The 14199-nt window shown below is 42.8% G+C and overlaps 1 protein-coding gene across 2 annotated transcripts in view; it reads right to left on the reverse strand.

The window, feature by feature from the left end:
• Positions 1-14199, reverse strand: part of TBC1D24 (TBC1 domain family member 24) — a 166430-nt gene that overhangs the window by 37923 nt on the left and 114308 nt on the right. The gene's annotated exons all lie outside the window — the stretch shown is intronic.

The following is a 14199-nucleotide window of genomic DNA, read 5'->3' on the forward strand; positions in this document are numbered from 1 at the left end:
GAGCGCCAATGACCTGGATAGCCTTGACCAAATCATCATATACATGGACTCTGCACCGCCATGAAGAAAATTGTCAAGATCTAACCTGTTCTCTCGCTTTATCATTAGAGTCCCTTAGGTGAGGGCAAGCCCTCAGTAGGTCATACCTTTCAAGTAAAAAATACTTAGTTGTGATCTGGGAGCCTGTACTCGATGTCCATATTTACGGATGGTCTGTAATGCATGAAGTGCCTAAATGTTTCTCCAATGCTAACCGGTCTTTGCATTGCATGAACTGCTTCCCTGCTAGCTAACATTCTACGAAATTGTCTGCTGCTTTCTTCTCGCTACTTATGTGCTCATTGTCACTTGCTTGGAATATTGTGTGTTATTTGGCATGGACTTTAAGTGAGACTCTGATGTGAAATAAGCATATGGGAGTATCATATGAGCTGTTCTTTTTTCATCTATGAAGGCTCAGACACACTGACATTAGTCACCTTATCCTATTACTATCATCATAATGTTTTTGAGCTCTTTTCATTTAAAGGGGATTTTTTGTTTTTCCCAGTGGCCATTGGAGGATTGGTACCAATTTTATATCGGCACTTATTTATTGTTTTAAGTTGATATGTATGATTGGTTTAATAAATACTGATTTTTGTAAATTCATCTGCTAGCAATACAATGTTTTTGGGAGAGGGGTTTGTGTTTCTCTCGGACCAGTAGCCACCACCCCCTGCACTGATAGCTTTATCTTTTCTATATTTCCCTTAATGGATTGTGCTGGCATAGGGCATTTGGTTTTTCTCTTCCTTTTTGTTTTGGATTCTCTATTCCATCTAATGGGGGAGGAGAGTCCACGGCTTCATTCATTAATTGTGGGAATTAAGAACCTGTCTACCAGGAGGAGGCAAAATCACCCCAGCCAAAGGCTTAAATACCTCCCCCACTTCCCTCATCCCCCAGTCATTCTTTGCCTTTCGTTACAGGAGGTTGGCAGAGAAGTGTCAGAAGAAGAGTAGTCTCTTATGGAGGGCAGTACTCTTCGGAATGGGACTGGAGTTTTAAGTAGTCCTGTCAGCCTCTCAGTGAGAGCTTGGGTGAAAGTTAGAGTCCGGAGATGCAGGGAGTCTCTTTCTGCAAAACCATCCTGATTCATTTTAACAGCTCCATAGGTAAATCAGCGTTGACCAGTTTCGCTGCCTGCTTTCTTCATTCAAGTTCATGTCAGGAGCGATGTTACTACAGTCACAAAGAGGTAAGGTGTAATAGACAGCGCCAAATGTTAGACGTATTTGCTCAACTTCTAAGGGGAACGCCTGTCGAATGTAGTCGTTTCTAATTTGAGAAAAGGATTTTTTTTTGAGAGAAGGAGCACCACACAGGGGGCTTTAGTACGTATATAGTATGTAACTTGCAATCTAAATAATAAATTACAATGATTGTGTACTGGTGTACTACTATATATTCTCCTGAATCCCTTTATTTAATGTATATACATCCGGTGTGTGTTAGTATTAGCTTGACGAATGCTAAAATATATTCAAGACAATATATACTATAAGGGTATTGAAACTTTTACCTAAAAAATGTAGCCTGTACGAAATTGTGGTTAACAATACATAATAAAATCAAAATTATACAATAAGACTAAACATACACAATAAAAACAGAGCAGGCTTCGTGGAAGCGTTTGCTGTAGAACAAAATTATATTGTAAAACCAGCTTTGTGGAAGCTTTCATGTAGAACAAAGCTAAAAGTGTTGATATGTATAAAAACAGAGTAGGCTTCATGGAAGCGTTTGCTGTAGAACGAAGCTTATGTTTGACAAGTCTATAATGATATAAATAGACCATAGAAATCTGAAAATAAAGTAAAATCTGACTGCTATTAAGTTGTCATGCAGTCATTAAGCAAGAAATCTCCGGAACTAAGGAGATGGAAAAAATGTGAAAAGATTTAGGCCGATGTTCTAGTGTATCAGGAAATAATTATAAACAGAGTATTGCTACAAATGTTGCAAACTATAAGAAAATGAAATCGTATCATTCTGGTTGGTGCTAGAAGAGAAAGTGACGGAATGGTATATATCAAGTGTATGAAAAGAAATCTACTAGTTGTGTTGATAAAGTGAGTGAACAATAACAATATAAATTTAAATAAATATAGTATTAATTAAATACCAGTACACAATCATTGTAATTTATTATTTAGATTGCAAGTTACATACTATATACGTACTAAAGCCCCCTGTATGGCGCTTCATCTCTCAAAAAACGTCTTTACTACACTGTCACACTTGAGAGGCCGTGTTCCTGTTCCACGTCATAGATTCTGGTAAGATTGTTTCCTTTTTAATACACATAATGATAATGCAGAAGACAGGGTCACAGTGTGATACCTTTTATCTTTATAGAATCAAGTGTTAATATCCATGGTAGGGGGATTATTGAACAGGGGGGGTTCTGTACATAATATTGTTTATTGTGTCATTGCTGCAATATGTATGAGATGAGGCTCTGGCAATGGGTGGACTTTTAGTTTCATTTCCCGGAGTATTTGCGTGGCCAATTTGGCGCGTTTTTCTCCCTAGTGCAGGGAGTGGTCCTGCGAAGCATTCCTTTTGACCGGGTGTGGCCTATTTGACTTCCTCTGCTTGACCGGCGGTTGCAGGAGACAAAGCGGTTTCTGTGGTCTGGTTCATAGGAGGTGGCGAGTGCCCCAGCCATTGGAGGTTATAAAGGTGCCTTTTTTCATATATCTAGTCCTTAATAAAAGGCGCAAGCTATGGAGGACTATGACACGTTAGAGGGTACTCCCTCTTTAACAAAGTCTCATACCTGTGTTTATTGCGAGGAGGTTCTGGTAGATCCGCCTGCTCAACTATGTTCCATATGCCTTGATAAAGTTATGACATCTAGAAAGAATAGGATATCTCGTACTACTGAGCCGTCAACCTCTGAGGGTTTCCCGTCCCGTGAGGTGCATTCCCTACATTCATCTCCGATTACACATGCAGCTCCCCAGGGAATGACCATTTCTCCTACGGGAGAGATCCGTTGGCTTCCAGATTTTGCGGATCAACTGCAAACGGCGGCGTCCAAGGTGATTAGTGCCTTACCATGTTCTGCTAAAGCAAGCGTAAGGTGAAATATGGCGATCCGACCCAGGGGTCATATACACCAATGGATATTTTGGAAAGATTATCTGCGGACGAGGATGACTTCGACTCTTCAGAGGACGTCCCTTCTGGGTCGAAGTCTATGTCATCTAAAAGCTCAGACTGCGGAGGAGCCTGACTTTAGGATGGAAAATTTGCGGGTTTTGCTGAAGCAAGTGCTTGCTACTCTCGAGGTTCCGGAAATGAAACTTCAGGAGGAACCTTCAATTCCTAAGCTTGATAAAGTATATATGAGGACAGGGTGGTGCCTCAGACCTTTCCAGTTCCTGTTAAGATGGCTAACATTATTAAGAATGAATGGGAGAGATTAGGTTCTTCCTTCTCCCCTTCTTCTTTTAAGAAGCTGTTCCTTGTCCCGGACTCTCAGCTCGAGCTATGGGGGACTGTCCCCAAGGTGGATTGTGCTATTGCTACGCTCGCGAAGCAGACAGCGATTCCGCTTGAGGATAGTTCGTCATTTAAGGAGCCCATAGATAAAAAGTTGGTAAACATGTTAAGAAAAATGTTTCAGCACACAGGGTTTGTTTTTCAGCCGGCAGCGGCAGTAGCCGGAGCTGCAACATATTGGTGCGAATCTGTCGGACACGGTTGAGAGGGAGACTCAACGAGATACAGGATAGAATTAAGGCCTTGAGGGTCGCTAATTCTTTTATTTGTGCTGCCAATATGCAAATTATTTGCCTCAATGCTAAGGTTTCAGATTTTTCTGTACTAGCCCGCAGGGCTCTGTGGCTAAAGTAGTGGTCTGCGGACATGACCTCTAAGTCTAGACTGCTATCCCTTCCTTTTCAGGGAAAGATCCTGTTCGGTCCAGGATTGGACTTTATCATATCCACGGTTACAGGAGGCAAGGGCACTTTCCTACCGCAGGATAAGAAGGTTAAGCCTAAGGGATCTACTTTTCGTCCCTTTCGTGCGGACAAGGCTCAACACCAGCAGCCCGCCGTGAAAGAGGATCAGTCCAAGGGCACTTGGATGCCAGCTCAGTCTTGAAATAAGTCCAAGTAGAAAAAGAAGCCCGCCGAAACAAAGTCGGCATGAAGAGGCGGCCCCCGACCTGTCATCGGACCAAGTAGTGGGCAGATTATCTCTCTTCTCAGAAGCCTGGTTGCAGGATGTTCAGAACCCTTGGGCTCTGGAGGTTATTGCCCAGGGATACAGGATAGGGTTCAGATCTCATCCGCCCAGGGGCAGATTCCTCCTGTCAAATCTGTCTTCCAGACCAGAAAAGAGAGACACCTTTCTAGAATGTGTGAGGGATCTCTCTTCTGAGTTATTGTACCAGTACCCCCAGAAGAAAGGGGTTTAGGGTACTATTCAAACTTTTTCATGGTCCCAAAGAAGGAGGGCACGTTCTGCCCGATTCTAGACCTAAAAATTTTTTAAACAAGTTTCTGGCTGTTCCATCATTCAAAATGGAAACGATCATATCTATTCTGCCCCTAGTTTAAGAGGGGCAGTTCATGACGATAGACTTGAAGGATACCTACCTTCATGTGCCAATCCACAGGGATCACTTCAGGTTCCTGAGATTTGCGTTTCTGGACCAACATTTCGAGTTTGTGGCCCTTCCCTTTGGTCTGGTGACGGCCCCGAGAGTCTTCACAAAGGTTCTGGGGCGCTCCTTGAAGTAGCCAGATCCAGAGGCATTGCTGTGGCACCCTATCTGGATGACATCCTAGTCCAGGTGCCGTCGTTAAGTCTCGCAGAGGATCACTCGAGGGCCCTTCTTTTGCTCCAATCTCATGGTTGGAATATAAACTCAGGAAAGAGCTCCCTGATTCCCAGCAATAGGGTGGAGCTCCTGGGAACGATAATAGATTCTATATCCATGAGGATATTTCTCACACATCAGCGATGCAGGAAGATTGCGTCCACCTGTCTTGCCCTTCAGTCCTCCTACAGTCCCTCTGTGGCTCAGAGTATGGAGGTGATCGGGCTCATGGTGTCCAGCATCAATGTCATTCCCTTCGCCAGGTTCCATCTCAGACCTCTTCAGTTGTGCATGTTGAGTCAGTGGAATGGCCATCATACAGACCTATCCAACAGATTTCTCTGGACGATCGAATGAGGGGCTCCATCTCTTGGTAGATTCGTCCGGAACAACTGTCCCAAAGCACATCCTTCCCGAGACCGTCCTGGGAGATTGTGACCACGGCCACACGTCTGGCAGGATGGGGAGCTGTTTGGGGTGCCAAGATGGCACAGGTAAAGTGGTCTCGAGAGGAGTCTCTCCTCCCGATCAATATTCTGGAACTTCGAGCAATCTACAATGCTCTGAAGGCGTGGCCTCCTCTGGGGTCGTTCAGCTTCATCAGGTTCCAGACAGACATTATCTTGGTGGCTAACAAACCATCAGGGGGGGACGAGAAGCTGCCTAGGGATGAGGGAGGTTTCTCGGATATTGGAATGAGCAGAGTCCCACAGCTGCTCGCCCTCAGCAATCGACATTACGGGTGTTGACAACTGGAAGCGGATTTTCTCAGCAGGCAATCCTTCAATCCGGGGGAATAGTCTCTCCATCTCAAGGTGTTTGCAGAGATTTGTCACAGATGGGGGATACCGGAGCTAGATCTCATGGCATCCAAACTCAATTGCAAGCTACCCAGATATGGGTCGCGGTCCAGGGATCCCCAGGCAGAGCTGATAGATGCCTTTGCGGTGCCTTGGGGGTTCAACCTAGTTTACATTTCTCCACCGTTGCCACTTCTACCTCGTGTAGTGGCCCGCATCAAGCAGGAGCAAGCTTTGGCTATTCTGATTGCTCTGTCATGGCCGCGGAGGACGTGGTTTGCAGATCTGGTGGGGATGTCATCTTGTCCTCCATGGAACAAAAAAAATATCTAGCAAGTGTTCAGTAAACATTTTATGAAGCCTGATGAAACAGCCATTGGCTGAGAAACGCGTTGCCTGTTATTTTAACTTATTTTAATAAAGCCTGTTTTAGAATTTGAACACTTGCTGCTCTCTCTTATTTGGAATTTTCTCCACCTGCCTTATCTGAGGACATTTATTACTTTGACCATCCTGGGAACCATCATCTCTCTCCTGGATACCCTGCCATAAGTCTGTTGGGTGACCATATTGATCCCTCCATGCTCCCTTAGCATCAAAAGAGGTGCTTGATACATTGTGAGTACCACTCCTATTAATATCTGGCTTTATTTACTTGCACCGACAATACTAGGCCATATAGGCACTTGTGTCTCTTCTCTGTCCATATAGAGTTCAGTTCCTGTGCTGGAAGTTGGTCTTCTGGGTGACCGAATAGATCCCAGACTGCCCCTATTAGCACTAACTGAGGTGCTCTCCTAAATGTGAGTCTGTTTGTCTATCTTAAGATCTACAATTTTGGACCAAACAATATTGGGCCATGTGGCGCTTCTGTTTTTTCTTTTTTTAGATTTCTTCTTTTTTTAGATTGTCCTCCATGGAGATTACCCTGTTGCAGGGATCTGTTGATACAGGGTCCCTTTCAACATCAAAATCTAGATTATCTGAGGCTGACTGCGTGGAGATTGAACCAAGAGTCTTGGCCAAGAGAGGGTTTTCTGAGAGAGTGATTGATACTCTCCTTCAGGCTAGGAAGCCAGTCACTCGTCGCATCTATCATAAAGTGTGGAGGACTTACTTGTCCTGGTGTGAGAAGCATGGATATCCTTGGCACAATGTTAAAGTATCCAGGATTCTGTCCTTTCTCCAGGATGGATTGAAGAATGGGCGTTTGCCACCAGTTCCTTGAAGGGACAGATTTCTGCATTATCTGTGTTGTTGCACAAGAGGCTTGCTGAGCTTCCGGATATTCAGTCTTTTGTTCAGGCTCTGTCTAGAATCAGGCCCATTTTTAGACAGTCTGCTCCTCCTTGGAGCTTGAACTTGGTTCTGAGGGTGTTGCAGAGGGTTCCGTTTGAACCTATGCACTCTATTGATATTAAGATTCTTTCCTGGAAGGTTCTCTTTCTGTTGGCTATTGCATTGGCTCGCAGAGTCTGAGCTGGCAGCCTTGCAATTTGAGCCTCCGTATTTGGTCTTTCATGCTGATAAGGCTGTTCTTCGCAACTGGTTTGGGACTTCTTCCCAAAGTTGTGTCTAACCGTAACATCAATAAGGAAATAGTAGTTCCTTCTTTGTGTCCTAACCGCTCTTCTCCTAAGGAGAGGTTACTTCATAATTTGGACGTGGTTCGAGCCTTGAAGTTTTATCTTCAGGCTACAAAGGATTTCAGACAATCTACATCTCTTTTGTGGTGTATGCAGGGAAGCGCAAGGGGCAGAAAGCCTCTTCAACTGCTTTGTCCTTTAGGTTGAGGAGCATGATTCACTTAGGCCTCCTCAGAGGATCACAGCTCTATCGACTAGAGCTGTGGCTTCTTCTTGGGCCTTCAAGAAGGAGGCCTCTATGGAGCAGATTTGTAAGGTAGCTACCTGGTCCTCCTTACATACCTTTACAAAATTTTACAAATTTGACATTTTTGCTTCGGCGGAAGCAGTTTTTGGCAGAAAGGTTTTACAGGCTGTGGTGCCCTCAGATTAGGGTCCGCCTTCTTTTGCCCTCCCATTTTTCATTCAGTGTCCTCTAGAGCTTGTGTATTTGTTCCCACAAGTAATGAATGAAGCCGTGGAGTCTCCTCCCCTTTAGATGGAAAACATATTATGCTTACCTGATAATTTTATTTCCATCATGGGGAGGAGAGTCCACGGCTCCCGCCCGTTGCTCCGGTTGGTGGACCTAAATTTAGTTTTTGTTCTTCTGGCACCATTTATACCTTGATATTTCTCCTACTGTTCCTTGTTCCCTCGGCAGAATGACTGGTAGATGAGGGAAGTGGGGAAGGTATTTAAGCCTTTGGCTGGGGTGTGTCTGCCTCCTCCTGGTGGCCAGGGTGCGTCTGACTCTCCTCCCCACGATGGAAATAAAATTATCAGGTAAGCATAATTAGTTTTTTCTCTCAGTATTTATATATCTATATTTACAGTATATATCTATCTGTATGTATGTACAGTTGTGCTCATAAGTCTACATACCCTGGCAGAATGTATGATTTCTTGGCCATTTTTCAGAGCATATGAATAATACAAAAACTTTTTTCACCCATAGTTAGTGTTTGGCTGAAGCCATTTATTATCAATCAACTGTTTACTCTTTTTAAATCATAATGACAACAGAAACTACACAAATGACCCTGATCAAAAGTTTACATACCCTGGTGATTTTGGCCTGATAACATGCATGCAAGTTGACACAAAGGGGTTTGAATGGCTATTAAAAGGTAACCATCCTCACCTGTGATCTGTTTGCTTGTAATTAGTCTGTGTGTATAAAAGGTAAATGAGTTTCTGGACTCCTGACAGACCCTTGCATCTCTCATCCAGTGCTGCACTGACGTTTCTGGATTCTGAGTCATGGGTAAAGAAAAAGAATTGTCAAAGGATCTGTGGGAAAAAACATAATTTATGTAAGAACTTACCTGATAAATTCATTTCTTTCATATTAGCAATAGTCCATGAGCTAGTGACGTATGGGATATACATTCCTACCAGGAGGGGCAAAGTTTCCCAAACCTTAAAATGCCTATAAATACACCCCTCACCACACCCACAATTCAGTTTAACGAATAGCCAAGCAAGTGGGGTGATAAGAAAGGTGCAAAAGCATAAAAAAAAATAAGGAATTGGAATAATTGTGCTTTATACAAAAAAATCATAACCACCCCAAAAAAAGGGTGGGTCTCATGGACTCTTGCTAATATGAAAGAAATGAATTTATCAGGTAAGTTCTTACATAAATTATGTTTTCTTTCATGTAATTAGCAAGAGTCCATGAGCTAGTGACGTATGGGATAGCAGATACCCAAGATGTGGAACTTCCACGCAAGAGTCACTCGAGAGGGAGGGATAAAATAAAGACAGCCAATTCCGCTGAAAATAATCCACAACCCAAATCAAAAGTTTTAATCTTATAAGGAAAAAAACTGAAATTATAAGCAGACGAATCAAACAGAAACAGCTGCCTGAAGTACTTTTCTACCAAAAACTGCTTCAGAAGAAGAAAACACATCAAAATGGTAGAATCTAGTAAAAGTATGCAAAGAAGACCAAGTTGCTGCTTTGCAAATCTGATCAACAGAAGCTTCATTCCTAAAAGCCCAGGAAGTAGAAACTGACCTAGTAGAATGAGCCGTAATTCTTGGAGGCGGGGACTTACCCGACTCCACATAAGCATGATGAATTAAAGACTTTAACCAAGACGCCAAGGAAATTGCAGAAGCCTTCTGACCTTTCCTGGGACCAGAAAAAACAACAAATAAACTAGAAGTCTTTCTAAAATCTTTAGTAGCTTCAACATAATATTTCAAAGCTCTAACTACATCCAAAGAATGTTACGATCTTTCCTTAGAATTCTTTGGATTAGGACATAATGAAGGGACAACAATTTCTCTATTAATGTTGTTAGAATTCACAACCTTAGGTAAAAATTGAAATAAAGTCCGCAACACAGCCTTATCCTGATGAAAAATCAGAAAAGGAGAATCACAAGAAAGAGCAGATAACTCAGAAACTCTTCTAGCAGAAGAGATAGCCAAAAGGAACAATACTTTCCAAGAAAGCAATCTAATGTCCAGAGAATGCATAGGCTCAAACGGAGGAGCCTGTAAAGCTGTCAAAACCAAATTAAGACTCCAAGGAGGAGAGATTGGCTTAATAACAGGTTTGATACAAATCAAAGCCTGTACAAAACAATGAATATCAGGAAGATTAGCAATCTTTCTGTGAAAAAGAACAGAAAGAGCAGATATTTGTCCTTTCAAAGAACTTGCAGACAAACCTTTATCCAAACCATCCTGAAGAAATTGTAAAATTCTAGGAATTCTGAAAGAATGCCAGGAAAATTTATGAGAAGAACACCAAGAGATGTAAGTCTTCCAAACTCGATAATAAATCTTTCTAGAGACAGATTTCCGAACCTGTAACATAGTATTAATCACTGAGTCAGAGAAACCTCTATGACTAAGAATTAAGCGTTCAATCTGCATACCTTCAAATTTAATAATTTGAGATCCTGATGGAAAAAAGGGCCTTGAGATAGAAGATCTGGCCTTAACGGAAGTGTCCAAGGCTGGCAACTGGCCATCCGAACGAGATCCGCAAACCAAAACCTGTGAGGCCATGCTGGAGCCACCAGCAGTACAAATGAGCGCTTCAATAGAATTTTGGAGATTACTTTCAGAAGAAGAACTAGAGGTGGAAAGATATAAGCAGGATGATAATTCGAAGGAATTGACAACGCATCCACTGCTTCCGCCTGAGGATCCCGGGATCTGGACAGATACCTGGGAAGTTTCTTGTTTAGATGAGAGGCCATCAAATATATTTCTGGAAGTCCCCAGATTTGAACAATCTGGAGAAAAACCTCTGGATGAAGGGACCATTCGCCCGGATGTAACATCTGGCGACTGAGATAATCCGCTTCCCAATTGTCTACATCTGGGATGTGAACCGGAGAAATTAGACAGGAGCTGGATTCCGCCCATACAAGTATCCGAGATACTTCTTTCATAGCTTGAGGACTGTGAGTCCCCCCTTGATGATTGACATATGCCACGGTCGTGACATTGTCTGTTTGAAAACAAACAAACGATTCTCTCTTCAGAAGAGGCCAGTACTGAAGAGCTCTGAAAATCGCACGGAGTTCCAAAATATTGATTGGTAATCTCGCCTCCTGAGATTTCCAAACCCCTTGCGCTGTCAGAGATCCCCAAACCGCTCCCCAACCAGATAGACTCGCATCTGTTGAGATCACAGTCCAGGTTGGACGAACGAAAGAGGCCCCTTGAATTAAACGATGGTGATCCATCCACCAAGTTAGAGATGATCGAACATTGGGATTTAAGGATATTATTTGTGATATCCTTGTATAATCCCTGCACCACTGGTTCAGCATACAAAGCTGGAGTGGTCTCGTGTGAAAACGAGCAAAAGGGATCGCGTCCGATGCAGCAGTCATGAGACCTAAAATCTCCATGCATAATGCTACCGAAGGGAACAATTGAGACTGAAGGTTTCGACAGGCTGAAACCAATTTCAGACGTCTCTTTTCTGTCAGAGACAAAGTCATGGACACTGAATCTATTTGGAAACCTAAAAAGGTTACCCTTGTCTGAGGAATCAAGGAACTCTTTGGCAAATTGATCCTCCAACCATGTCTTTGAAGAAGCAACACAAGTTGATTCGTATGAGATTCTGCAGAATGTGAAGACTGAGCAAGTACCAAGATATCGTCCAAATAAGGAAATACTGCAATACCCTGTTCTCTGATTACAGAGAGAAGGGCACCGAGAACCTTCGAAAAGATTCTTGGCGCTGTTGCTAGACCAAATGGAAGAGTAACAAACTGGTAATGCTTGTCTAGAAAAGAGAATCTCAGAAACTGAAAGTGATCTGGATGAATTGGAATATGCAGGTATGCATCCTGTAAATATTTTGTAGACATATAATGCCCTTGCTGAACAAAAGGCAGAATAGTTCTTATAGTCACCATTTTGAATGTTGGTATCCTTACATAACAAATCAATATTTTTAGATCCAGAACCGGTCTGAAAGAATTCTCTTTCTTTGGTACGATGAATAGATTTGAATAAAACCCCAGACCCTGTTCCAGAACTGGAACTGGTATAATTACCCCAGCTAACTCTAGGTCTGAAACACATTTCAGAAACGCCTGAGCCTTTACTGGATTGACTGGAATGCGTGAGAGAAAGAATCTTCTCACAGGCGGTCTTACTTTGAAACCTATTCTGTACCCTTGTGAAACAAGGTTCTGAATCCAAAGATTGTGAACCGAATTGATCCAAACATCTTTGAAAAATAGTAACCTGCCCCCTACCAGCTGTGCTGGAATGAGGGCCGCACCTTCATGCGGATTTAGGGGCTGGTTTTGACTTTCTGGAAGGCTTAGATTTATTCCAGATTGGATTAGGTTTCCAACCGGAAACCGTTCCTTTAGGGGAAGGATCTGGCTTTTGCTCCTTCTGACGAAAGGAACGAAAACGATTAGCAGCCCTGTAATTACCTTTAGATTTTTTACCCTGAGGCAAAAAGGCACCCTTTCCACCAGTAACAGTTGAAATTATAGAATCCAACTGAGAACCAAACAATTTATTACCTTGGAAAGAGAAAGCAAAGTTGATTTAGAACTCATATCTACATTCCAGGATTTAAGCCATAAAGCTTGTCTTGCTAAAATAGCTAAAGACATATACCGGACATCAACTCTAATGATATCAAAAATGGCATCACAGACAAAAACAGAATTTATGTTTACCTGATAAATTACTTTCTCCAACGGTGTGTCCGGTCCACGGCGTCATCCTTACTTGTGGGATATTCTCCTCCCCAACAGGAAATGGCAAAGAGCCCAGCAAAGCTGGTCACATGATCCCTCCTAGGCTCCGCCTACCCCAGTCATTCGACCGACGTAAAGGAGGAATATTTGCATAGGAGAAATCATATGATACCGTGGTGACTGTAGTTAAAGAAAATAAATTATCAGACCTGATTAAAAAACCAGGGCGGGCCGTGGACCGGACACACCGTTGGAGAAAGTAATTTATCAGGTAAACATAAATTCTGTTTTCTCCAACATAGGTGTGTCCGGTCCACGGCGTCATCCTTACTTGTGGGAACCAATACCAAAGCTTTAGGACACGGATGAAGGGAGGGAGCAAATCAGGTCACCTAAATGGAAGGCACCACAGCTTGCAAAACCTTTCTCCCAAAAATAGCCTCAGAAGAAGCAAAAGTATCAAATTTGTAAAATTTCGTAAAAATGTGCAGTGAAGACCAAGTCGCTGCCTTACATATCTGATCAACAGAAGCCTCGTTCTTGAAGGCCCATGTGGAAGCCACAGCCCTAGTGGAATGAGCTGTGATTCTTTCAGGAGGCTGCCGTCCGGCAGTCTCGTAAGCCAATCTGATGATGCTTTTAATCCAAAAAGAGAGAGAGGTAGAAGTTGCTTTTTGACCTCTCCTTTTACCAGAATAAACAACAAACAAAGAAGATGTTTGTCTAAAATCCTTTGTAGCATCTAAATAGAATTTTAGAGCACGAACTACATCCAAATTGTGCAACAAACGTTCCTTCTTTGAAACTGGATTCGGACACAAAGAAGGCACGACTATCTCCTGGTTAATGTTTTTGTTAGAAACAACTTTCGGAAGAAAACCAGGTTTAGTACGTAAAACCACCTTATCTGCATGGAACACCAGATAAGGAGGAGAACACTGCAGAGCAGATAATTCTGAAACTCTTCTAGCAGAAGAAATTGCAACCAAAAACAAAACTTTCCAAGATAATAACTTAATATCAACGGAATGTAAGGGTTCAAACGGAACCCCCTGAAGAACTGAAAGAACTAAATTGAGACTCCAAGGAGGAGTCAAAGGTTTGTAAACAGGCTTGATTCTAACCAGAGCCTGAACAAAGGCTTGAACATCTGGCACAGCTGCCAGCTTTTTGTGAAGTAACACAGACAAGGCAGAAATCTGTCCCTTCAAAGAACTTGCAGATAATCCTTTCTCCAAACCTTCTTGAAGAAAGGATAGAATCTTAGGAATTTTTACCTTGTCCCAAGGGAATCCTTTAGATTCACACCAACAGATATATTTTTTCCATATTTTGTGGTAGATTTTTCTAGTTACAGGCTTTCTGGCCTGAACAAGAGTATCAATGACAGAATCTGAGAACCCTCGCTTTGATAAGATCAAGCGTTCAATCTCCAAGCAGTCAGTTGGAGTGAGACCAGATTCGGATGTTCGAACGGACCTTGAACAAGAAGGTCTCGTCTCAAAGGTAGCTTCCATGGTGGAGCCGATGACATATTCACCAGGTCTGCATACCAAGTCCTGCGTGGCCACGCAGGAGCTATCAAGATCACCGATGCCCTCTCCTGATTGATCCTGGCTACCAGCCTGGGGATGAGGGGAAACGGCGGGAATACATAAGCTAGTTTGAAGGTCCAAGGTGCTACTAGTGCAT

The sequence above is a fragment of the Bombina bombina genome, chromosome 11, assembly GCF_027579735.1.
Source record: "Bombina bombina isolate aBomBom1 chromosome 11, aBomBom1.pri, whole genome shotgun sequence".
Taxonomy (NCBI): Eukaryota; Metazoa; Chordata; class Amphibia; order Anura; family Bombinatoridae; genus Bombina; species Bombina bombina.